Genomic DNA, 22,261 nt, shown 5'->3' on the forward strand with positions numbered 1-22,261 from the left:
TCTTGATTTAATTTCTTTTTGAATTCCACTATTTTACTGCATTCAATACTTCAATAAGGTACTTGATAGAAGTTAAATGCTCAGCATAAAGAAATAATTTGTATCCCGCATTGGTGTTATTGGCTAGATTTATGTATTTGTAGGTGTAATTTGCTAAGAAAATTCATATCTAGGTTTTACTGTATCATTTTCTCAAAATTGGAAAATAATTAATTTAATTTTTTCTAAAATGTTGTTAAGATAGTAGATATAAAATGTGGCATAAGGAAAACTGACACTAATGTGTCTTATAATGCACTATTTTAATATGTAAAGTCTTATATCATTATTGTAGTCTGATTAAAAGAATATGTTGTTTTTTGCAACTCTACCATCTACAATGACAGTAAGATGAGTGGCAGAAGAAATATGATAAAATCAAAAATACCATTCTTCCAACATGCAAGAAAGGACTTCAAGATTCCCATCAGCAATTGCCTTAGATAATGTCATATTTCAGCCACTCTGGTACTTATTTGCAAGACAAACTCTACAGAAATGTTGAGGTAAATGGAGATTTCTTGTAAGAACAAAATCACAAGCATTGAAAAAAGAATCATTTTTTGTGAAGACTAATGAGCAACAAAGGAATATGCATCCAAGATGGGTCTTTAAACCTTGGTCCTCAATTATCGAAAAACGTTTTAAGGACACTAATTCACAATGTTATCATGATAAATGTCATTTTGTAGCTACTGTGGCAACAATTAACAAGCACAACTCAACAGGACTGTTGTGCAAATCCAGCATCCAGGTGAAGCAAGGCTAAAAGAACCACCCCTAATGCTGAGATGGTTGATATAAATACAAACACCCCAGATGGGACTTGAACCCACAATCCCTGGCTTAGGAGGCCAGTGCCTTATCCATTAGGCCACTGGGGCTTACTGTCTGCTTTGCATTTCATGTTCTTGCTTTACTTTTTCATAATATCCTTACATATAAAAAATGTTCCGAGAGCAGATGATCAATGACTGATGATATCATTAAAAGAAAAAAAAGCTAAATATTCCTGCTCCAGGTGAGGCTTGAACTCACAACCTCGGCATTGCTCAACAGATACTGTCTTATAAGGTAAATGTTGAGGTAAATGGAGATTTCTTGTAAGAACAAAATCACAAGCATTGAAAAAAGAATCATTTTTTGTGAAGACTAATGAGCAACAAAGGAATATGCATCCAAGATGGGTCTTTAAACCTTGGTTCTCAATTATAGAAAAACGTTTTAAGGACACTAATCCACAATGTTATCATGATAAATGTCATTTTGTAGCTACTGTGGCAACAATTAACAAGCACAACTCAACAGGACTGTTGTGCAAATCCAGCATCCAGGTGAAGCAAGGCTAAAAGAACCACCCCTAATGCTGAGATGGTTGATATAAATACAAAAAACCCCAGATGGGACTTGAACCCACAAACCCTGGCTTAGGAGGCCAGTGCCTTATCCATTAGGCCACTGGGGCTTACTGTCTGCTTTGCATTTCATGTTCTTGCTTTACTTTTTCATAACATCCTTACATATAAAAAATGTTCCGAGAGCAGATGATCAATGACTGATGATATCATTAATAGAAAAAAAAGCTAAATATTCCTGCTCCAGGTGAGGTTTGAACTCACAACCTCGGCATTGCTCAACAGATACTGTCTTATAAGTACCGCGCGCTGACCGATTGCGCCACTGGAGCACACAGTATGCCCTGAAAATTTGGCCTTTCACTGATATATTTTAACCATCAGTTAAAAATGTCAATACACTTATTGTCTCTGTCTCCCCATCTTGATTTAATTTGTTTTTGAATTCCACTATTTTACTGCATTCAATACTTCAATAAGGTACTTGATAGAAGTTAAATGCTCAGCATAAAGAAATGATTTGTATCGCGCATTGGTGTTATTGGCTAGATTTATGTATTTGTAGGTGTAATTTGCTAAGAAAATTCATATCTAGGTTTTACTGTATCATTTTCTCAAAATTGGAAAATAATTAATTTAATTTTTTCTAAAATGTTGTTAAGATAGTAGATATAAAATGTGACATATGGAAAACTGACACTAATGTGTCTTATAATGCACTATTTTAGTATGTAAAGTCTTATATCATTATTGTAGTCTGATTAAAAGAATATGTTGTTTGTTGCAACTCTACCATCTACAATGACAGTAAGATGAGTGGCAGAAGAAATATGATAAAATCAAAAATACCATTCTTCCAACATGCAAGAAAGGACTTCAAGATTCCCATCAGCAATTGCCTTAGATAATGTCATATTTCAGCCACTCTGGTACTTATTTGCAAGACAAACTCTACAGAAATGTTGAGGTAAATGGAGATTTCTTGTAAGAACAAAATCACAAGCATTGAAAAAAGAATCATTTTTTGTGAAGACTAATGAGCAACAAAGGAATATGCATCCAAGATGGGTCTTTAAACCTTGGTCCTCAATTATAGAAAAACGTTTTAAGGACACTAATTCACAATGTTATCATGATAAATGTCATTTTGTAGCTACTGTGGCAACAATTAACAAGCACAACTCAACAGGACTGTTGTGCAAATCCAGCATCCAGGTGAAGCAAGGCTAAAAGAACCACCCCTAATGCTGAGATGGTTGATATAAATACAAACACCCGAGATGGGACTTGAACCCACAATCCCTGGCTTAGGAGGCCAGTGCCTTATCCATTAGGCCACTGGGGCTTCCTGTCTGCTTTGCATTTCATGTTCTTGCTTTACTTTTTCATAATATCCTTACATATAAAAAATGTTTCGAGAGCAGATGATCAATGACTGATGATATCATTAAAAGAAAAAAAAGCTAAATTTTCCTGCTCCAGGTGAGGCTTGAACTCACAACCTCGGCATTGCTCAACAGATACTGTCTTATAAGGTAAATGTTGAGGTAAATGGAGATTTCTTGTAAGAACAAAATCACAAGCATTGAAAAAAGAATCATTTTTTTGTGAAGACTAATGAGCAACAAAGGAATATGCATCCAAGATGGGTCTTTAAACCTTGGTCCTCAATTATATAAAAACGTTTTAAGGACACTAATCCACAATGTTATCATGATAAATGTCATTTTGTAGCTACTGTGGCAACAATTAACAAGCACAACTCAACAGGACTGTTGTGCAAATCCAGCATCCAGGTGAAGCAAGGCTAAAAGAACCACCCCTAATGCTGAGATAGTTGATATAAATACAAACACCCCAGATGGGACTTGAACCCACAATCCCTGGCTTAGGAGGCTTCCTGTCTGCTTTGCATTTCATGTTCTTGCTTTACTTTTTCATAATATCCTTACATATAAAAAATGTTCAGAGAGCAGATGATCAATGACTGATGATATCATTAAAAGAAAAAAAAGCTAAATATTCCTGCTCCAGGTGAGGCTTGAACTCACAACCTCGGCATTGCTCAACAGATACTGTCTTATAAGTACCGCGCGCTGACCGATTGCGCCACTGGAGCACACAGTATGCCCTGAAAATTTGGTCTTTCACTGATATATTTTAACCATTAGTTAAAAATGTCAATACACTTATTGTCTCTGTCTCCACAACTTGATTTAATTTTTTAGAATTCCACTATTTTACTGCATTCAATACTTCAATAAGGTACTTGATAGAAGTTAAATGCTCAGCATAAAGAAATGATTTGTATCGCGCATTGGTGTTATTGGCTAGATTTATGTATTCGTAGGTGTAATTTGCTAAGAAAATTCATATCTAGGTTTTACTGTATCATTTTCTCAAAATTGGAAAATAATTCATTTAATTTTTTCTAAAATGATGTTAAGATAGTAGATATAAAATGTGGCATAAGGAAAACTGACACTAATGTGTCTTATAATGCACTATTTTAATATGTAAAGTCTTATATCATTATTGTAGTCTGATTAAAAGAATATGTTGTTTGTTGCAACTCTACCATCTACAATGACAGTAAGATGAGTGGCAGAAGAAATATGATAAAATCAAAAATACCATTCTTCCAACATGCAAGAAAGGACTTCAAGATTCCCATCAGCAATTGCCTTAGATAATGTCATATTTCAGCCACTCTGGTACTTATTTGCAAGACAAACTCTACAGAAATGTTGAGGTAAATGGAGATTTCTTGTAAGAACAAAATCACAAGCATTGAAAAAAGAATCATTTTTTGTGAAGACTAATGAGCAACAAAGGAATATGCATCCAAGATGGGTCTTTAAACCTTGGTCCTCAATTGTCGAAAAACGTTTTAAGGACACTAATTCACAATGTTATCATGATAAATGTCATTTTGTAGCTACTGTGGCAACAATTAACAAGCACAACTCAACAGGACTGTTGTGCAAATCCAGCATCCAGGTGAAGCAAGGCTAAAAGAACCACCCCTAATGCTGAGATGGTTGATATAAATACAAACACCCCAGATGGGACTTGAACCCACAATCCCTGACTTAGGAGGCCAGTGCCTTATCCATTAGGCCACTGGGGCTTACTGTCTGCTTTGCATTTCATGTTCTTGCTTTACTTTTTCATAATATCCTTACATATAAAAAATGTTCCGAGAGCAGATGATCAATGACTGATGATATCATTAAAAGAAAAAAAAGCTAAATATTCCTGCTCCAGGTGAGGCTTGAACTCACAACCTCGGCATTGCTCAACAGATACTGTCTTATAAGGTAAATGTTGAGGTAAATGGAGATTTCTTGTAAGAACAAAATCACAAGCATTGAAAAAAGAATCATTTTTTTGTGAAGACTAATGAGCAACAAAGGAATATGCATCCAAGATGAGTCTTTAAACCTTGGTCCTCAATTATAGAAAAACGTTTTAAGGACACTAATCCACAATGTTATCATGATAAATGTCATTTTGTAGCTACTGTGGCAACAATTAACATGCACAACTCAATAGGACTGTTGTGCAAATCCAGCATCCAGGTGAAGCAAGGCTAAAAGAACCACCCCTAATGCTGAGATGGTTGATATAAATACAAACACCCCAGATGGGACTTGAACCCACAATCCCTGGCTTAGGAGGCATCCTGTCTGCTTTGCATTTCATGTTCTTGCTTTACTTTTACATAATATCCTTACATATAAAAAATGTTCCGAGAGCAGAAAAAAAGAAAAGAAAAAAAAGCTAAATATTCCTGCTCCAGGTGAGGCTTGAACTCACAACCTCGGCATTGCTCAACAGATACTGTCTTATAAGTACCGCGCGCTGACCGATTGCGCCACTGGAGCACACAGTATGCCCTGAAAATTTGGTCTTTCACTGATATATTTTAACCATCAGTTAAAAATGTCAATACACTTATTGTCTCTGTCTCCACAACTTGATTTAATTTCTTTTTGAATTCCACTATTTTACTGCATTCAATACTTCAATAAGGTACTTGATAGAAGTTAAATGCTCAGCATAAAGAAATGATTTGTATCGCGCATTGGTGTTATTGGCTAGATTTATGTATTTGTAGGTGTAATTTGCTAAGAAAATTCATATCTAGGTTTTACTGTATCATTTTCTCAAAATTGGAAAATAATTCATTTAATTTTTTCTAAAATGATGTTAAGATAGTAGATATAAAATGTGGCATAAGGAAAACTGACACTAATGTGTCTTATAATGCACTATTTTAATATGTAAAGTCTTATATCATTATTGTAGTCTGATTAAAAGAATATGTTGTTTGTTGCAACTCTACCATCTACAATGACAGTAAGATGAGTGGCAGAAGAAATATGATAAAATCAAAAATACCATTCTTCCAACATGCAAGAAAGGACTTCAAGATTCCCATCAGCAATTGCCTTAGATAATGTCATATTTCAGCCACTCTGGTACTTATTTGCAAGACAAACTCTACAGAAATGTTGAGGTAAATGGAGATTTCTTGTAAGAACAAAATCACAAGCATTGAAAAAATAATCATTTTTTGTGAAGACTAATGAGCAACAAAGGAATATGCATCCAAGATGGGTCTTTAAACCTTGGTCCTTAATTATAGAAAAACGTTTTAAGGACACTAATCCACAATGTTATCATGATAAATGTCATTTTGTAGCTACTGTGGCAACAATTAACAAGCACAACTCAACAGGACTGTTGTGCAAATCCAGCATCCATGTGAAGCAAGGCTAAAAGAACCACCCCTAATGCTGAGATGGTTGATATAAATACAAAAAACCCCAGATGGGACTTGAACCCACAATCCTTGGCTTAGGAGGCCAGTGCCTTATCCATTAGGCCACTGGGGCTTGCTGTCTGCTTTGCATTTCATGTTCTTGCTTTACTTTTTCATAACATCCTTACATATAAAAAATGTTCCGAGAGCAGATGATCAATGACTGATGATATCATTAAAAGAAAAAAAAGCTAAATATTCCTGCTCCAGGTGAGGCTTGAACTCACAACCTCGGCATTGCTCAACAGATACTGTCTTATAAGTACCGCGCGCTGACCGATTGCGCCACTGGAGCACACAGTGTGCCCTGAAAATTTGGCCTTTCACCGATATATTTTAACCATCAGTTAAAAATGTCAATACACTTATTGTCTCTGTCTCCCCATCTTGATTTAATTTGTTTTTGAATTCCACTATTTTACTGCATTCAATACTTCAATAAGGTACTTGATAGAAGTTAAATGCTCAGCATAAAGAAATGATTTGTATCGCGCATTGGTGTTATTGGCTAGATTTATGTATTCGTAGGTGTAATTTGCTAAGAAAATTCATATCTAGGTTTTACTGTATCATTTTCTCAAAATTGGAAAATAATTCATTTAATTTTTTCTAAAATGATGTTAAGATAGTAGATATAAAATGTGGCATAAGGAAAACTGACACTAATGTGTCTTATAATGCACTATTTTAATATGTAAAGTCTTATATCATTATTGTAGTCTGATTAAAAGAATATGTTGTTTGTTGCAACTCTACCATCTACAATGACAGTAAGATGAGTGGCAGAAGAAATATGATAAAATCAAAAATACCATTCTTCCAACATGCAAGAAAGGACTTCAAGATTCCCATCAGCAATTGCCTTAGATAATGTCATATTTCAGCCACTCTGGTACTTATTTGCAAGACAAACTCTACAGAAATGTTGAGGTAAATGGAGATTTCTTGTAAGAACAAAATCACAAGCATTGAAAAAATAATCATTTTTTGTGAAGACTAATGAGCAACAAAGGAATATGCATCCAAGATGGGTCTTTAAACCTTGGTCCTTAATTATAGAAAAACGTTTTAAGGACACTAATCCACAATGTTATCATGATAAATGTCATTTTGTAGCTACTGTGGCAACAATTAACAAGCACAACTCAACAGGACTGTTGTGCAAATCCAGCATCCATGTGAAGCAAGGCTAAAAGAACCACCCCTAATGCTGAGATGGTTGATATAAATACAAAAAACCCCAGATGGGACTTGAACCCACAATCCTTGGCTTAGGAGGCCAGTGCCTTATCCATTAGGCCACTGGGGCTTGCTGTCTGCTTTGCATTTCATGTTCTTGCTTTACTTTTTCATAACATCCTTACATATAAAAAATGTTCCGAGAGCAGATGATCAATGACTGATGATATCATTAAAAGAAAAAAAAGCTAAATATTCCTGCTCCAGGTGAGGCTTGAACTCACAACCTCGGCATTGCTCAACAGATACTGTCTTATAAGTACCGCGCGCTGACCGATTGCGCCACTGGAGCACACAGTGTGCCCTGAAAATTTGGCCTTTCACTGATATATTTTAACCATCAGTTAAAAATGTCAATACACTTATTGTCTCTGTCTCCCCATCTTGATTTAATTTGTTTTTGAATTCCACTATTTTACTGCATTCAATACTTCAATAAGGTACTTGATAGAAGTTAAATGCTCAGCATAAAGAAATGATTTGTATCGCGCATTGGTGTTATTGGCTAGATTTATGTATTCGTAGGTGTAATTTGCTAAGAAAATTCATATCTAGGTTTTACTGTATCATTTTCTCAAAATTGGAAAATAATTCATTTAATTTTTTCTAAAATGATGTTAAGATAGTAGATATAAAATGTGGCATAAGGAAAACTGACACTAATGTGTCTTATAATGCACTATTTTAATATGTAAAGTCTTATATCATTATTGTAGTCTGATTAAAAGAATATGTTGTTTGTTGCAACTCTACCATCTACAATGACAGTAAGATGAGTGGCAGAAGAAATATGATAAAATCAAAAATACCATTCTTCCAACATGCAAGAAAGGACTTCAAGATTCCCATCAGCAATTGCCTTAGATAATGTCATATTTCAGCCACTCTGGTACTTATTTGCAAGACAAACTCTACAGAAATGTTGAGGTAAATGGAGATTTCGTGTAAGAACAAAATCACAAGCATTGAAAAAAGAATCATTTTTTGTGAAGACTAATGAGCAACAAAGGAATATGCATCCAAGATGGGTCTTTAAACCTTGGTCCTCAATTATATAAAAACGTTTTAAGGACACTAATCCACAATGTTATCATGATAAATGTCATTTTGTAGCTACTGTGGCAACAATTAACAAGCACAACTCAACAGGACTGTTGTGCAAATCCAGCATCCAGGTGAAGCAAGGCTAAAAGAACCACCCCTAATGCTGAGATGGTTGATATAAATACAAACACCCCAGATGGGACTTGAACCCACAATCCCTGGCTTAGGAGGCCAGTGCCTTATCCATTAGGCCACTGGGGCTTACTGTCTGCTTTGCATTTCATGTTCTTGCTTTACTTTTTCATAATATCCTTACATATAAAAAATGTTCTGAGAGCAGATGATCAATGACTGATGATATAATTAAAAGAAAAAAAAGCTAAATATTCCTGCTCCAGGTGAGGCTTGAACTCACAACCTCGGCATTGCTCAACAGATACTGTCTTATAAGTACCGCGCGCTGACCGATGGCGCAACTGGAGCACACAGTATGCCCTGAAAATTTGGCCTTTCACTGATAAATTTTACCATTAGTTAAAAATGTCAATACACTTATTGTCTCTGTCTCCACAACTTGATTTAATTTCTTTTTGAATTCCACTATTTTACTGCATTCAATACTTCAATAAGGTACTTGATAGAAGTTAAATGCTCAGCATAAAGAAATGATTTGTATCGCGCATTGGTGTTATTGGCTAGATTTATGTATTTGTAGGTGTAATTTGCTAAGAAAATTCATATCTAGGTTTTACTGTACCATTTTATGATATCATTAAAAGAAAAAAAGCTAAATATTCCTGCTCCATTTTCTCAAAATTGGAAAATAATTCATTTAATTTGTTCTAAAATGATGTTAAGATAGTAGATATAAAATGTATCAATTATAGAAAAACGTTTTAAGGACACTAATTCACAATGTTATAATGATAAATGTCAATATTCCTGCTCCAGGTGAGGCTTGAACTCACAACCTCGGCATTGCTCAACAGATGCTGTCTTATAAGTACCGCGCGCTGACCGATTGCGCCACTGGAGCACACAGTATGCCCTGAAAATTTGGCCTTTCACTGATATATTTTAACCATCAGTTAAAAATGTCAATACACTTATTGTCTCTGTCTCCCCATCTTGATTTAATTTCTTTTTGAATTCCACTATTTTACTGCATTCAATACTTCAATAAGGTACTTGATAGAAGTTAAATGCTCAGCATAAAGAAATGATTTGTATCGCGCATTGGTGTTATTGGCTAGATTTATGTATTCGTAGGTGTAATTTGCTAAGAAAATTCATATCTAGGTTTTACTGTATCATTTTCTCAAAATTGGAAAATAATTCATTTAATTTTTTCTAAAATGATGTTAAGATAGTAGATATAAAATATGGCATAAGGAAAACTGACACTAATGTGTCTTATAATGCACTATTTTAATATGTAAAGTCTTATATCATTATTGTAGTCTGATTAAAAGAATATGTTGTTTGTTGCAACTCTACCATCTACAATGACAGTAAGATGAGTGGCAGAAGAAATATGATAAAATCAAAAATACCATTCTTCCAACATGCAGGAAAGGACTTCAATATTCCCATCAGCAATTGCCTTAGATAATGTCATATTTCAGCCACTCTGGTACTTATTTGCAAGACAAACTCTACAGAAATGTTGAGGTAAATGGAGATTTCTTGTAAGAACAAAATCACAAGCATTGAAAAAAGAATCATTTTTTGTGAAGACTAATGAGCAACAAAGGCATATGCATCCAAGATGGGTCTTTAAACCTTGGTCCTCAATTATAGAAAAACGTTTTAAGGACACTAATCCACAATGTTATCATGATAAATGTCATTTTGTAAGTACTGTGGCAACAATTAACAAGCACAACTCAACAGGACTGTTGTGCAAATCCAGCATCCAGGTGAAGCAAGGCTAAAAGAACCACCCCTAATGCTGAGATGGTTGATATAAATACAAACACCCCAGATGGGACTTGAACCCACAATCCCTGGCTTAGGAGGCCAGTGCCTTATCCATTAGGCCACTGGGGCTTACTGTCTGCTTTGCATTTCATGCTCTTGCTTTACTTTTTCATAATATCCTTACATATAAAAAATGTTCCGAGAGCAGATGATCAATGACTGATGATATCATTAAAAGAAAAAAAAGCTAAATATTCCTGCTCCAAGTGAGGCTTGAACTCACAACCTCGGCATTGCTCAACAGATACTGTCTTATAAATACCGCGCGCTGACCGATTGCGCCACTGAAGCACACAGTATGCCCTGAAAATTTGGCCTTTCACTGATATATTTTAACCATCAGTTAAAAATGTCAATACACTTATTGTCTCTGTCTCCCCATCTTGATTTAATTTCTTTTTGAATTCCACTATTTTACTGCATTCAATACTTCAATAAGGTACTTGATAGAAGTTAAATGCTCAGCATAAAGAAATGATTTGTATCGCGCATTGGTGTTATTGGCTAGATTTATGTATTCGTAGGTGTAATTTGCTAAGAAAATTCATATCTAGGTTTTACTGTATCATTTTCTCAAAATTGGAAAATAATTCATTTAATTTTTTTCTAAAATGATGTTAAGATAGTAGATATAAAATGTGGCATAAGGAAAACTGACACTAATGTGTCTTATAATGCACTATTTTAATATGTAAAGTCTTATATCATTATTGTAGTCTGATTAAAAGAATATGTTGTTTGTTGCAACTCTACCATCTACAATGACAGTAAGAGGAGTGGCAGAAGAAATATGATAAAATCAAAAATACCATTCTTCCAACATGCAAGAAAGGACTTCAAGATTCCCATCAGCAATTGCCTTAGATAATGTCATATTTCAGCCACTCTGGTACTTATTTGAAAGACAAACTCTACAGAAATGTTGAGGTAAATGGAGATTTCTTGTAAGAACAAAATCACAAGCATTGAAAAAAGAATCATTTTTTATGAAGACTAATGAGCAACAAAGGAATATGCATCCAAGATGGGTCTTTAAACCTTGGTCCTCAATTATATAAAAACGTTTTAAGGACACTAATCCACAATGTTATCATGATAAATGTCATTTTGTAGCTACTGTTGCAACAATTAACAAGCACAACTCAACAGGACTGTTGTGCAAATCCAGCATCCAGGTGAAGCAAGGCTAAAAGAACCACCCCTAATGCTGAGATAGTTGATATAAATACAAACACCCCAGATGGGACTTGAAGACACAATCCCTGGCTTAGGAGGCCAGTGCCATATCCATTAGGCCACTGGGGCTTCCTGCTTGCTTTGCATTTCATGTTCTTGCTCTACTTTTTCATAATATCCTTACATATAAAAAATGTTCCGAGAGCAGATGATCAATGACTGATGATATCATTAAAAGAAAAAAAAGCTAAATATTCCTGCTCCAGGTGAGGCTTGAACTCACAACCTCAGCATTGCTCAACAGATACGGCGTTATAAGTACCGCGCGCTGACCGATTGCGCCACTGGAGCACACAGTATGCCCTGAAAATTTGGCCTTTCACTGATAAGTTTTACCATTAGTTAAAAATGTCAATACACTTATTGTCTCTGTCTCCACAATTTGATTTAATTTCTTTTTGAATTCCACTATTTTACTGCATTCAATACTTCAATAAGGTACTTGATAGAAGTTAAATGCTCAGCATAAAGAAATGATTTGTATCGCGCATTGGTGTTATTGGCTAGATTTATGTATTCGTAGGTGTAATTTGCTAAGAAAATTCATATCTAGGTTTTACTGTATCATTTTCTCAAAATTGGAAAATAATTCATTTAATTTTTTCTAAAATGATGTTAAGATAGTAGATATAAAATGTGGCATAAGGAAAACTGACACTAATGTGTCTTATAATGCACTATTTTAATATGTAAAGTCTTATATCATTATTGTAGTCTGATTAAAAGAATATGTTGTTTGTTGCAACTCTACAATCTACAATGACAGTAAGATGAGTGGCAGAAGAAATATGATAAAATCAAAAATACCATTCTTCCAACATGCGAGAAAGGACGTCAAGATTCCCATCAGCAATTGCCTTAGATAATGTCATATTTCAGCCACTCTGGTACTTATTTGCAAGACAAACTCTACAGAAATGTTGAGGTAAATGGAGATTTCTTGTAAGAACAAAATCACAAGCATTGAAAAAAGAATCATTTTTTGTGAAGACTAATGAGCAACAAAGGAATATGCATCCAAGATGGGTCTTTAAACCTTGGTCCTCAATTATAGAAAAACGTTTTAAGGACACTAATTCACAATGTTATCATGATAAATGTCATTTTGTAGCTACTGTGGCAACAATTAACAAGCACAACTCAACAGGAATGTTGTGCAAATCCAGCATCCAGGTGAAGCAAGGCTAAAAGAACCACCCCTAATGCTGAGATGGTTGATATAAATACAAATACCCCAGATTGGACTTGAACCCACAATCACAGGCTTAGGAAGCCAGTGCCTTATCCATTAGGCCACTGGGGCTTACTGTCTGCTTTGCATTTCATGTTCTTGCTTTACTTTTTCATAATATCCTTACATATAAAAAATGTTCCGAGAGCAGATGATCAATGACTGATGATATCAATAAAAGAAAAAAAAGCTAAATATTCCTGCTCCAAGTGAGGATTGAACTCACAACCTCGGCATTGCTCAACAGATACTGTCTTATAAGTACCGCGCGCTGACCGATTGCGCCACTGGAGCACACAGTATGCCCTGAAAATTTGGCCTTTCACTGATATATTTTAACCATCAGTTAAAAATGTCAATACACTTATTGTCTCTGTCTCCCCATCTTGATTTAATTTGTTTTTGAATTCCACTATTTTACTGCATTCAATACTTCAATAAGGTACTTGATAGAAGTTAAATGCTCAGCATAAAGAAATGATTTGTATCGCGCATTGGTGTTATTGGCTAGATTTATGTATTCGTAGGTGTAATTTGCTAAGGAAATTCATATCTAGGTTTTACTGTATCATTTTCTCAAAATTGGAAAATAATTCATTTAATTTTTTCTAAAATTATGTTAAGATAGTAGATATAAAATGTGGCATAAGGAAAACTGACACTAATGTGTCTTATAATGCACTATTTTAATATGTAAAGTCTTATATCATTATTGTAGTCTGATTAAAAGAATATGTTGTTTGTTGCAACTCTACCATCTACAATGACAGTAAGATGAGTGGCAGAAGAAATATGATAAAATCAAAAATACCATTCTTCCAACATGCAGTAAAGGACTTCAAGATTCCCATCAGCAATTGCCTTAGATCAGGCTTGTCCAACCTGCGGCCCTCCAGATGTGCTAAAACTACACATCCCAGCATGCATTGCCATCATTCTAGCATTCCCTAATAGCCAAATTGTGGCAAGGCATGCTGGGATGTGTATTTTTAGCACATCTGGAGGGCCGCAGGTTGGACAAGCCTGCCTTAGATAATGTCATATTTCAGCCACTCTGGTACTTATTTGCAAGACAAACTCTACAGAAATGTTGAGGTAAATGGAGATTTCTTGTAAGAACAAAATCACAAGCATTGAAAAAAGAATCATTTTTTGTGAAGACTAATGAGCAACAAAGGAATATGCATCCAAGATGGGTCTTTAAACCTTGGTCCTCAATTATAGAAAAACGTTTTAAGGACACTAATCAACAATGTTATCATGATAAATGTCATTTTGTAGCTACTGTGGCAACAATTAACAAGCACAACTCAACAGGACTGTTGTGCAAATCCAGCATCCAGGTGAAGCAAGGCTAAAAGAACCACCCCTAATGCTGAGATGGTTGATATAAATACAAACACCCCAGATGGGACTTGAACCCACAATCCCTGGCTTAAGAGGCCAGTGCCTTATCCATTAGGCCACTGGGGCTTACTGTCTGCTTTGCATTTCATGTTCTTGCTTTACTTTTTTATAATATCCTTACATATAAAAAATGTTCCGAGAGCAGATGATCAATGACTGATGATATCATTAAAAGAAAAAAAAGCTAAATATTCCTGCTCCAAGTGAGGCTTGAACTCACAACCTCGGCATTGCTCCACAGATACTTTCTTATAAATACCGCACGCTGACCGATTGCGCCACTGAAGCACACAGTATGCCCTGAAAATTTGGCCTTTCACTGATATATTTTAACCATCAGTTAAAAATGTCAATACACTTATTGTCTCTGTCTCCCCATCTTGATTTAATTTCTTTTTGAATTCCACTATTTTACTGCATTCAATACTTCAATAAGGTACTTGATAGAAGTTAAATGCTCAGCATAAAGAAATGATTTGTATTGCGCATTGGTGTTATTGGCTAGATTTATGTATTCGTAGGTGTAATTTGCTAAGGAAATTCATATCTAGGTTTTACTGTATCATTTTCTCAAAATTGGAAAATAATTCATTTAATTTTTTCTAAAATGATGTTAAGATAGTAGATATAAAATGTGGCATAAGGAAAACTGACACTAATGTGTCTTATAATGCACTATTTTAATATGTAATGTCTTATATCATTATTGTAGTCTGATTAAAAGAATATGTTGTTTGTTGCAACTCTACCATCTACAATGACAGTAAGATGAGTGGCAGAAGAAATATGATAAAATAAAAAATGCCATTCTTCCAACATGCAAGAAAGGACTTCAAGATTCCCATCAGCAATTGCCTTAGATAATGTCATATTTCAGCCACTCTGGTACTTATTTGCAAGACAAACTCTACAGAAATGTTGAGGTAAATGGAGATTTCTTGTAAGAACAAAATCACAAGCATTGAAAAAAGAATCATTTTTTTCTGAAGACTAATGAGCAACAAAGGAATATGCATCCAAGATGAGTCTTTAAACCTTGGTCCTCAATTATAGAAAAATGTTTTAAGGACACTAATCCACAATGTTATCATGATAAATGTCATTTTGTAGCTACTGTGGCAACAATTAACAAGCACAACTCAACAGGACTGTTGTGCAAATCCAGCATCCAGGTGAAGCAAGGCTAAAAGAACCACCCCTAATGCTGAGATGGTTGATATAAATACAAACACCCCAGATGGGACTTGAACCCACAATCCCTGGCTTAGGAGGCCAGTGCCTTATCCATTAGGCCACTGGGGCTTACTGTCTGCTTTGCATTTCATGCTCTTGCTTTACTTTTTCATAATATCCTTACATATAAAAAATGTTCCGAGAGCAGATGATCAATGACTGATGATATCATTAAAAGAAAAAAAAGCTAAATATTCCTGCTCCAAGTGAGGCTTGAACTCACAACCTCGGCATTGCTCAACAGATACTGTCTTATAAATACCGCGCGCTGACCGATTGCGCCACTGAAGCACACAGTATGCCCTGAAAATTTGGCCTTTCACTGATATATTTTAACCATCAGTTAAAAATGTCAATACACTTATTGTCTCTGTCTCCCCATCTTGATTTAATTTCTTTTTGAATTCCACTATTTTACTGCATTCAATACTTCAATAAGGTACTTGATAGAAGTTAAATGCTCAGCATAAAGAAATGATTTGTATCGCGCATTGGTGTTATTGGCTAGATTTATGTATTCGTAGGTGTAATTTGCTAAGAAAATTCATATCTAGGTTTTACTGTATCATTTTCTCAAAATTGGAAAATAATTCATTTAATTTTTTTCTAAAATGATGTTAAGATAGTAGATATAAAATGTGGCATAAGGAAAACTGACACTAATGTGTCTTATAATGCACTATTTTAATATGTAAAGTCTTATATCATTATTGTAGTCTGATTAAAAGAATATGTTGTTTGTTGCAACTCTACCATCTACAATGACAGTAAGAGGAGTGGCAGAAGAAATATGATAAAATCAAAAATACCATTCTTCCAACATGCAAGAAAGGACTTCAAGATTCCCATCAGCAATTGCCTTAGATAATGTCATATTTCAGCCACTCTGGTACTTATTTGAAAGACAAACTCTACAGAAATGTTGAGGTAAATGGAGATTTCTTGTAAGAACAAAATCACAAGCATTGAAAAAAGAATCATTTTTTATGAAGACTAATGAGCAACAAAGGAATATGCATCCAAGATGGGTCTTTAAACCTTGGTCCTCAATTATATAAAAACGTTTTAAGGACACTAATCCACAATGTTATCATGATAAATGTCATTTTGTAGCTACTGTTGCAACAATTAACAAGCACAACTCAACAGGACTGTTGTGCAAATCCAGCATCCAGGTGAAGCAAGGCTAAAAGAACCACCCCTAATGCTGAGATAGTTGATATAAATACAAACACCCCAGATGGGACTTGAAGACACAATCCCTGGCTTAGGAGGCCAGTGCCATATCCATTAGGCCACTGGGGCTTCCTGCTTGCTTTGCATTTCATGTTCTTGCTCTACTTTTTCATAATATCCTTACATATAAAAAATGTTCCGAGAGCAGATGATCAATGACTGATGATATCATTAAAAGAAAAAAAAGCTAAATATTCCTGCTCCAGGTGAGGCTTGAACTCACAACCTCAGCATTGCTCAACAGATACGGCGTTATAAGTACCGCGCGCTGACCGATTGCGCCACTGGAGCACACAGTATGCCCTGAAAATTTGGCCTTTCACTGATAAGTTTTACCATTAGTTAAAAATGTCAATACACTTATTGTCTCTGTCTCCACAATTTGATTTAATTTCTTTTTGAATTCCACTATTTTACTGCATTCAATACTTCAATAAGGTACTTGATAGAAGTTAAATGCTCAGCATAAAGAAATGATTTGTATCGCGCATTGGTGTTATTGGCTAGATTTATGTATTCGTAGGTGTAATTTGCTAAGAAAATTCATATCTAGGTTTTACTGTATCATTTTCTCAAAATTGGAAAATAATTCATTTAATTTTTTCTAAAATGATGTTAAGATAGTAGATATAAAATGTGGCATAAGGAAAACTGACACTAATGTGTCTTATAATGCACTATTTTAATATGTAAAGTCTTATATCATTATTGTAGTCTGATTAAAAGAATATGTTGTTTGTTGCAACTCTACAATCTACAATGACAGTAAGATGAGTGGCAGAAGAAATATGATAAAATCAAAAATACCATTCTTCCAACATGCGAGAAAGGACGTCAAGATTCCCATCAGCAATTGCCTTAGATAATGTCATATTTCAGCCACTCTGGTACTTATTTGCAAGACAAACTCTACAGAAATGTTGAGGTAAATGGAGATTTCTTGTAAGAACAAAATCACAAGCATTGAAAAAAGAATCATTTTTTGTGAAGACTAATGAGCAACAAAGGAATATGCATCCAAGATGGGTCTTTAAACCTTGGTCCTCAATTATAGAAAAACGTTTTAAGGACACTAATTCACAATGTTATCATGATAAATGTCATTTTGTAGCTACTGTGGCAACAATTAACAAGCACAACTCAACAGGAATGTTGTGCAAATCCAGCATCCAGGTGAAGCAAGGCTAAAAGAACCACCCCTAATGCTGAGATGGTTGATATAAATACAAATACCCCAGATTGGACTTGAACCCACAATCACAGGCTTAGGAAGCCAGTGCCTTATCCATTAGGCCACTGGGGCTTACTGTCTGCTTTGCATTTCATGTTCTTGCTTTACTTTTTCATAATATCCTTACATATAAAAAATGTTCCGAGAGCAGATGATCAATGACTGATGATATCAATAAAAGAAAAAAAAGCTAAATATTCCTGCTCCAAGTGAGGATTGAACTCACAACCTCGGCATTGCTCAACAGATACTGTCTTATAAGTACCGCGCGCTGACCGATTGCGCCACTGGAGCACACAGTATGCCCTGAAAATTTGGCCTTTCACTGATATATTTTAACCATCAGTTAAAAATGTCAATACACTTATTGTCTCTGTCTCCCCATCTTGATTTAATTTGTTTTTGAATTCCACTATTTTACTGCATTCAATACTTCAATAAGGTACTTGATAGAAGTTAAATGCTCAGCATAAAGAAATGATTTGTATCGCGCATTGGTGTTATTGGCTAGATTTATGTATTCGTAGGTGTAATTTGCTAAGGAAATTCATATCTAGGTTTTACTGTATCATTTTCTCAAAATTGGAAAATAATTCATTTAATTTTTTCTAAAATTATGTTAAGATAGTAGATATAAAATGTGGCATAAGGAAAACTGACACTAATGTGTCTTATAATGCACTATTTTAATATGTAAAGTCTTATATCATTATTGTAGTCTGATTAAAAGAATATGTTGTTTGTTGCAACTCTACCATCTACAATGACAGTAAGATGAGTGGCAGAAGAAATATGATAAAATCAAAAATACCATTCTTCCAACATGCAGTAAAGGACTTCAAGATTCCCATCAGCAATTGCCTTAGATCAGGCTTGTCCAACCTGCGGCCCTCCAGATGTGCTAAAACTACACATCCCAGCATGCATTGCCATCATTCTAGCATTCCCTAATAGCCAAATTGTGGCAAGGCATGCTGGGATGTGTATTTTTAGCACATCTGGAGGGCCGCAGGTTGGACAAGCCTGCCTTAGATAATGTCATATTTCAGCCACTCTGGTACTTATTTGCAAGACAAACTCTACAGAAATGTTGAGGTAAATGGAGATTTCTTGTAAGAACAAAATCACAAGCATTGAAAAAAGAATCATTTTTTGTGAAGACTAATGAGCAACAAAGGAATATGCATCCAAGATGGGTCTTTAAACCTTGGTCCTCAATTATAGAAAAACGTTTTAAGGACACTAATCAACAATGTTATCATGATAAATGTCATTTTGTAGCTACTGTGGCAACAATTAACAAGCACAACTCAACAGGACTGTTGTGCAAATCCAGCATCCAGGTGAAGCAAGGCTAAAAGAACCACCCCTAATGCTGAGATGGTTGATATAAATACAAACACCCCAGATGGGACTTGAACCCACAATCCCTGGCTTAAGAGGCCAGTGCCTTATCCATTAGGCCACTGGGGCTTACTGTCTGCTTTGCATTTCATGTTCTTGCTTTACTTTTTTATAATATCCTTACATATAAAAAATGTTCCGAGAGCAGATGATCAATGACTGATGATATCATTAAAAGAAAAAAAAGCTAAATATTCCTGCTCCAAGTGAGGCTTGAACTCACAACCTCGGCATTGCTCCACAGATACTTTCTTATAAATACCGCACGCTGACCGATTGCGCCACTGAAGCACACAGTATGCCCTGAAAATTTGGCCTTTCACTGATATATTTTAACCATCAGTTAAAAATGTCAATACACTTATTGTCTCTGTCTCCCCATCTTGATTTAATTTCTTTTTGAATTCCACTATTTTACTGCATTCAATACTTCAATAAGGTACTTGATAGAAGTTAAATGCTCAGCATAAAGAAATGATTTGTATTGCGCATTGGTGTTATTGGCTAGATTTATGTATTCGTAGGTGTAATTTGCTAAGGAAATTCATATCTAGGTTTTACTGTATCATTTTCTCAAAATTGGAAAATAATTCATTTAATTTTTTCTAAAATGATGTTAAGATAGTAGATATAAAATGTGGCATAAGGAAAACTGACACTAATGTGTCTTATAATGCACTATTTTAATATGTAATGTCTTATATCATTATTGTAGTCTGATTAAAAGAATATGTTGTTTGTTGCAACTCTACCATCTACAATGACAGTAAGATGAGTGGCAGAAGAAATATGATAAAATAAAAAATGCCATTCTTCCAACATGCAAGAAAGGACTTCAAGATTCCCATCAGCAATTGCCTTAGATAATGTCATATTTCAGCCACTCTGGTACTTATTTGCAAGACAAACTCTACAGAAATGTTGAGGTAAATGGAGATTTCTTGTAAGAACAAAATCACAAGCATTGAAAAAAGAATCATTTTTTTCTGAAGACTAATGAGCAACAAAGGAATATGCATCCAAGATGAGTCTTTAAACCTTGGTCCTCAATTATAGAAAAATGTTTTAAGGACACTAATCCACAATGTTATCATGATAAATGTCATTTTGTAGCTACTGTGGCAACAATTAACAAGCACAACTCAACAGGACTGTTGTGCAAATCCAGCATCCAGGTGAAGCAAGGCTAAAAGAACCACCCCTAATGCTGAGATGGTTGATATAAATACAAACACCCCAGATGGGACTTGAACCCACAATCCCTGGCTTAGGAGGCCAGTGCCTTATCCATTAGGCCACTGGGGCTTACTGTCTGCTTTGCATTTCATGTTCTTGCTTTACTTTTTCATAATATCCTTACATATAAAAAATGTTCCGAGAGCAGATGATCAATGACTGATGATATCTTTAAAAGAAAAAAAAGCTAAATATTCCTGCTCCAGGTGAGGCTTGAACTCACAACCTCGGCATTGCTCAACAGATACTGTCCTATAAATACCGCGCGCTGACCGATTGCGCCACTGGAGCACACAGTATGCCCTGAAAATTTGGCCTTTCACTGATAAATTTTACCATTAGTTAAAAATGTCAATACACTTATTGTCTCTGTCTCCACAACTTGATTTAATTTCTTTTTGAATTCCACTATTTTACTGCATTCAATACTTCAATAAGGTACTTGATAGAAGTTAAATGCTCAGCATAAAGAAATAATTTGTATCCCGCATTGGTGTTATTGGCTAGATTTATGTATTTGTAGGTGTAATTTGCTAAGAAAATTCATATCTAGGTTTTACTGTATCATTTTCTCAAAATTGGAAAATAATTCATTTAATTTTTTCTAAAATGTTGTTAAGATAGTAGATATAAAATGTGGCATAAGGAAAACTGACACTAATGTGTCTTATAATGCACTATTTTAATATGTAAAGTCTTATATCATTATTGTAGTCTGATTAAAAGAATATGTTGTTTTTTGCAACTCTACCATCTACAATGACAGTAAGATGAGTGGCAGAAGAAATATGATAAAATCAAAAATACCATTCTTCCAACATGCAATAAAGGACTTCAAGATTCCCATCAGCAATTGCCTTAGATAATGTCATATTTCAGCCACTCTGGTACTTATTTGCAAGACAAACTCTACAGAAATGTTGAGGTAAATGGAGATTTCTTGTAAGAACAAAATCACAAGCATTGAAAAAAGAATCATTTTTTGTGAAGACTAATGAGCAACAAAGGAATATGCATCCAAGATGGGTCTTTAAACCTTGGTCCTCAATTGTCGAAAAACGTTTTAAGGACACTAATTCACAATGTTATCATGATAAATGTCATTTTGTAGCTACTGTGGCAACAATTAACAAGCACAACTCAACAGGACTGTTGTGCAAATCCAGCATCCAGGTGAAGCAAGGCTAAAAGAACCACCCCTAATGCTGAGATGGTTGATATAAATACAAACACCCCAGATGGGACTTGAACCCACAATCCCTGGCTTAGGAGGCCAGTGCCTTATCCATTAGGCCACTGGGGCTTACTGTCTGCTTTGCATTTCATGTTCTTGCTTTACTTTTTCATAATATCCTTACATATAAAAAATGTTCCGAGAGCAGATGATCAATGACTGCTGATATCATTAAAAGAAAAAAAAGCTAAATATTCCTGCTCCAGGTGAGGCTTGAACTCACAACCTCGGCATTGCTCAACAGATACTGTCTTATAAGGTAAATGTTGAGGTAAATGGAGATTTCTTGTAAGAACAAAATCACAAGCATTGAAAAAAGAATCATTTT

General features: G+C 34.9%; 27 non-coding genes across 27 annotated transcripts; all 27 read right to left on the minus strand.

Moving 5' to 3' along the window:
* Positions 1-850: 850 nt before the first annotated feature.
* Positions 851-923, minus strand: TRNAR-CCU (transfer RNA arginine (anticodon CCU)). Its single transcript has one exon. It is a non-coding gene; the product is annotated as a tRNA-Arg (tRNA).
* Positions 924-1,431: 508 nt separating this feature from the next.
* TRNAR-CCU (transfer RNA arginine (anticodon CCU)) lies at positions 1,432-1,504 on the minus strand. Its single transcript has one exon. It is a non-coding gene; the product is annotated as a tRNA-Arg (tRNA).
* Positions 1,505-1,633: 129 nt separating this feature from the next.
* Positions 1,634-1,726, minus strand: TRNAI-UAU (transfer RNA isoleucine (anticodon UAU)). Its single transcript is given in 2 exon segments — positions 1,634-1,669; positions 1,689-1,726. It is a non-coding gene; the product is annotated as a tRNA-Ile (tRNA).
* A 940-nt stretch (positions 1,727-2,666) lies between these two features.
* TRNAR-CCU (transfer RNA arginine (anticodon CCU)) lies at positions 2,667-2,739 on the minus strand. Its single transcript has one exon. It is a non-coding gene; the product is annotated as a tRNA-Arg (tRNA).
* Positions 2,740-3,420: 681 nt separating this feature from the next.
* On the minus strand, positions 3,421-3,513 carry TRNAI-UAU (transfer RNA isoleucine (anticodon UAU)). The gene is given in 2 exon segments: positions 3,421-3,456; positions 3,476-3,513. It is a non-coding gene; the product is annotated as a tRNA-Ile (tRNA).
* A 938-nt stretch (positions 3,514-4,451) lies between these two features.
* TRNAR-CCU (transfer RNA arginine (anticodon CCU)) lies at positions 4,452-4,524 on the minus strand. Its single transcript has one exon. It is a non-coding gene; the product is annotated as a tRNA-Arg (tRNA).
* A 664-nt stretch (positions 4,525-5,188) lies between these two features.
* Positions 5,189-5,281, minus strand: TRNAI-UAU (transfer RNA isoleucine (anticodon UAU)). Its single transcript is given in 2 exon segments — positions 5,189-5,224; positions 5,244-5,281. It is a non-coding gene; the product is annotated as a tRNA-Ile (tRNA).
* A 941-nt stretch (positions 5,282-6,222) lies between these two features.
* TRNAR-CCU (transfer RNA arginine (anticodon CCU)) lies at positions 6,223-6,295 on the minus strand. The gene has a single exon. It is a non-coding gene; the product is annotated as a tRNA-Arg (tRNA).
* A 129-nt stretch (positions 6,296-6,424) lies between these two features.
* Positions 6,425-6,517, minus strand: TRNAI-UAU (transfer RNA isoleucine (anticodon UAU)). The gene is given in 2 exon segments: positions 6,425-6,460; positions 6,480-6,517. It is a non-coding gene; the product is annotated as a tRNA-Ile (tRNA).
* A 941-nt stretch (positions 6,518-7,458) lies between these two features.
* TRNAR-CCU (transfer RNA arginine (anticodon CCU)) lies at positions 7,459-7,531 on the minus strand. Its single transcript has one exon. It is a non-coding gene; the product is annotated as a tRNA-Arg (tRNA).
* A 129-nt stretch (positions 7,532-7,660) lies between these two features.
* TRNAI-UAU (transfer RNA isoleucine (anticodon UAU)) lies at positions 7,661-7,753 on the minus strand. The gene is given in 2 exon segments: positions 7,661-7,696; positions 7,716-7,753. It is a non-coding gene; the product is annotated as a tRNA-Ile (tRNA).
* A 940-nt stretch (positions 7,754-8,693) lies between these two features.
* Positions 8,694-8,766, minus strand: TRNAR-CCU (transfer RNA arginine (anticodon CCU)). Its single transcript has one exon. It is a non-coding gene; the product is annotated as a tRNA-Arg (tRNA).
* A 129-nt stretch (positions 8,767-8,895) lies between these two features.
* TRNAI-UAU (transfer RNA isoleucine (anticodon UAU)) lies at positions 8,896-8,988 on the minus strand. The gene is given in 2 exon segments: positions 8,896-8,931; positions 8,951-8,988. It is a non-coding gene; the product is annotated as a tRNA-Ile (tRNA).
* Positions 8,989-9,448: 460 nt separating this feature from the next.
* Positions 9,449-9,541, minus strand: TRNAI-UAU (transfer RNA isoleucine (anticodon UAU)). Its single transcript is given in 2 exon segments — positions 9,449-9,484; positions 9,504-9,541. It is a non-coding gene; the product is annotated as a tRNA-Ile (tRNA).
* A 940-nt stretch (positions 9,542-10,481) lies between these two features.
* Positions 10,482-10,554, minus strand: TRNAR-CCU (transfer RNA arginine (anticodon CCU)). Its single transcript has one exon. It is a non-coding gene; the product is annotated as a tRNA-Arg (tRNA).
* A 129-nt stretch (positions 10,555-10,683) lies between these two features.
* Positions 10,684-10,776, minus strand: TRNAI-UAU (transfer RNA isoleucine (anticodon UAU)). The gene is given in 2 exon segments: positions 10,684-10,719; positions 10,739-10,776. It is a non-coding gene; the product is annotated as a tRNA-Ile (tRNA).
* Positions 10,777-11,919: 1,143 nt separating this feature from the next.
* TRNAI-UAU (transfer RNA isoleucine (anticodon UAU)) lies at positions 11,920-12,012 on the minus strand. Its single transcript is given in 2 exon segments — positions 11,920-11,955; positions 11,975-12,012. It is a non-coding gene; the product is annotated as a tRNA-Ile (tRNA).
* Positions 12,013-13,153: 1,141 nt separating this feature from the next.
* On the minus strand, positions 13,154-13,246 carry TRNAI-UAU (transfer RNA isoleucine (anticodon UAU)). Its single transcript is given in 2 exon segments — positions 13,154-13,189; positions 13,209-13,246. It is a non-coding gene; the product is annotated as a tRNA-Ile (tRNA).
* Positions 13,247-14,554: 1,308 nt separating this feature from the next.
* TRNAI-UAU (transfer RNA isoleucine (anticodon UAU)) lies at positions 14,555-14,647 on the minus strand. Its single transcript is given in 2 exon segments — positions 14,555-14,590; positions 14,610-14,647. It is a non-coding gene; the product is annotated as a tRNA-Ile (tRNA).
* A 941-nt stretch (positions 14,648-15,588) lies between these two features.
* On the minus strand, positions 15,589-15,661 carry TRNAR-CCU (transfer RNA arginine (anticodon CCU)). The gene has a single exon. It is a non-coding gene; the product is annotated as a tRNA-Arg (tRNA).
* Positions 15,662-15,790: 129 nt separating this feature from the next.
* TRNAI-UAU (transfer RNA isoleucine (anticodon UAU)) lies at positions 15,791-15,883 on the minus strand. Its single transcript is given in 2 exon segments — positions 15,791-15,826; positions 15,846-15,883. It is a non-coding gene; the product is annotated as a tRNA-Ile (tRNA).
* A 1,143-nt stretch (positions 15,884-17,026) lies between these two features.
* Positions 17,027-17,119, minus strand: TRNAI-UAU (transfer RNA isoleucine (anticodon UAU)). Its single transcript is given in 2 exon segments — positions 17,027-17,062; positions 17,082-17,119. It is a non-coding gene; the product is annotated as a tRNA-Ile (tRNA).
* A 1,141-nt stretch (positions 17,120-18,260) lies between these two features.
* On the minus strand, positions 18,261-18,353 carry TRNAI-UAU (transfer RNA isoleucine (anticodon UAU)). The gene is given in 2 exon segments: positions 18,261-18,296; positions 18,316-18,353. It is a non-coding gene; the product is annotated as a tRNA-Ile (tRNA).
* Positions 18,354-19,661: 1,308 nt separating this feature from the next.
* Positions 19,662-19,754, minus strand: TRNAI-UAU (transfer RNA isoleucine (anticodon UAU)). Its single transcript is given in 2 exon segments — positions 19,662-19,697; positions 19,717-19,754. It is a non-coding gene; the product is annotated as a tRNA-Ile (tRNA).
* Positions 19,755-20,695: 941 nt separating this feature from the next.
* Positions 20,696-20,768, minus strand: TRNAR-CCU (transfer RNA arginine (anticodon CCU)). The gene has a single exon. It is a non-coding gene; the product is annotated as a tRNA-Arg (tRNA).
* A 129-nt stretch (positions 20,769-20,897) lies between these two features.
* Positions 20,898-20,990, minus strand: TRNAI-UAU (transfer RNA isoleucine (anticodon UAU)). The gene is given in 2 exon segments: positions 20,898-20,933; positions 20,953-20,990. It is a non-coding gene; the product is annotated as a tRNA-Ile (tRNA).
* Positions 20,991-21,929: 939 nt separating this feature from the next.
* TRNAR-CCU (transfer RNA arginine (anticodon CCU)) lies at positions 21,930-22,002 on the minus strand. Its single transcript has one exon. It is a non-coding gene; the product is annotated as a tRNA-Arg (tRNA).
* Positions 22,003-22,261: the final 259 nt, after the last annotated feature.

The sequence above is a fragment of the Crinia signifera genome, chromosome 5 (genome assembly GCF_055691185.1).
Source record: "Crinia signifera chromosome 5, ASM5569118v1, whole genome shotgun sequence".
In the NCBI taxonomy this organism is placed as follows: domain Eukaryota; kingdom Metazoa; phylum Chordata; class Amphibia; order Anura; family Myobatrachidae; genus Crinia; species Crinia signifera.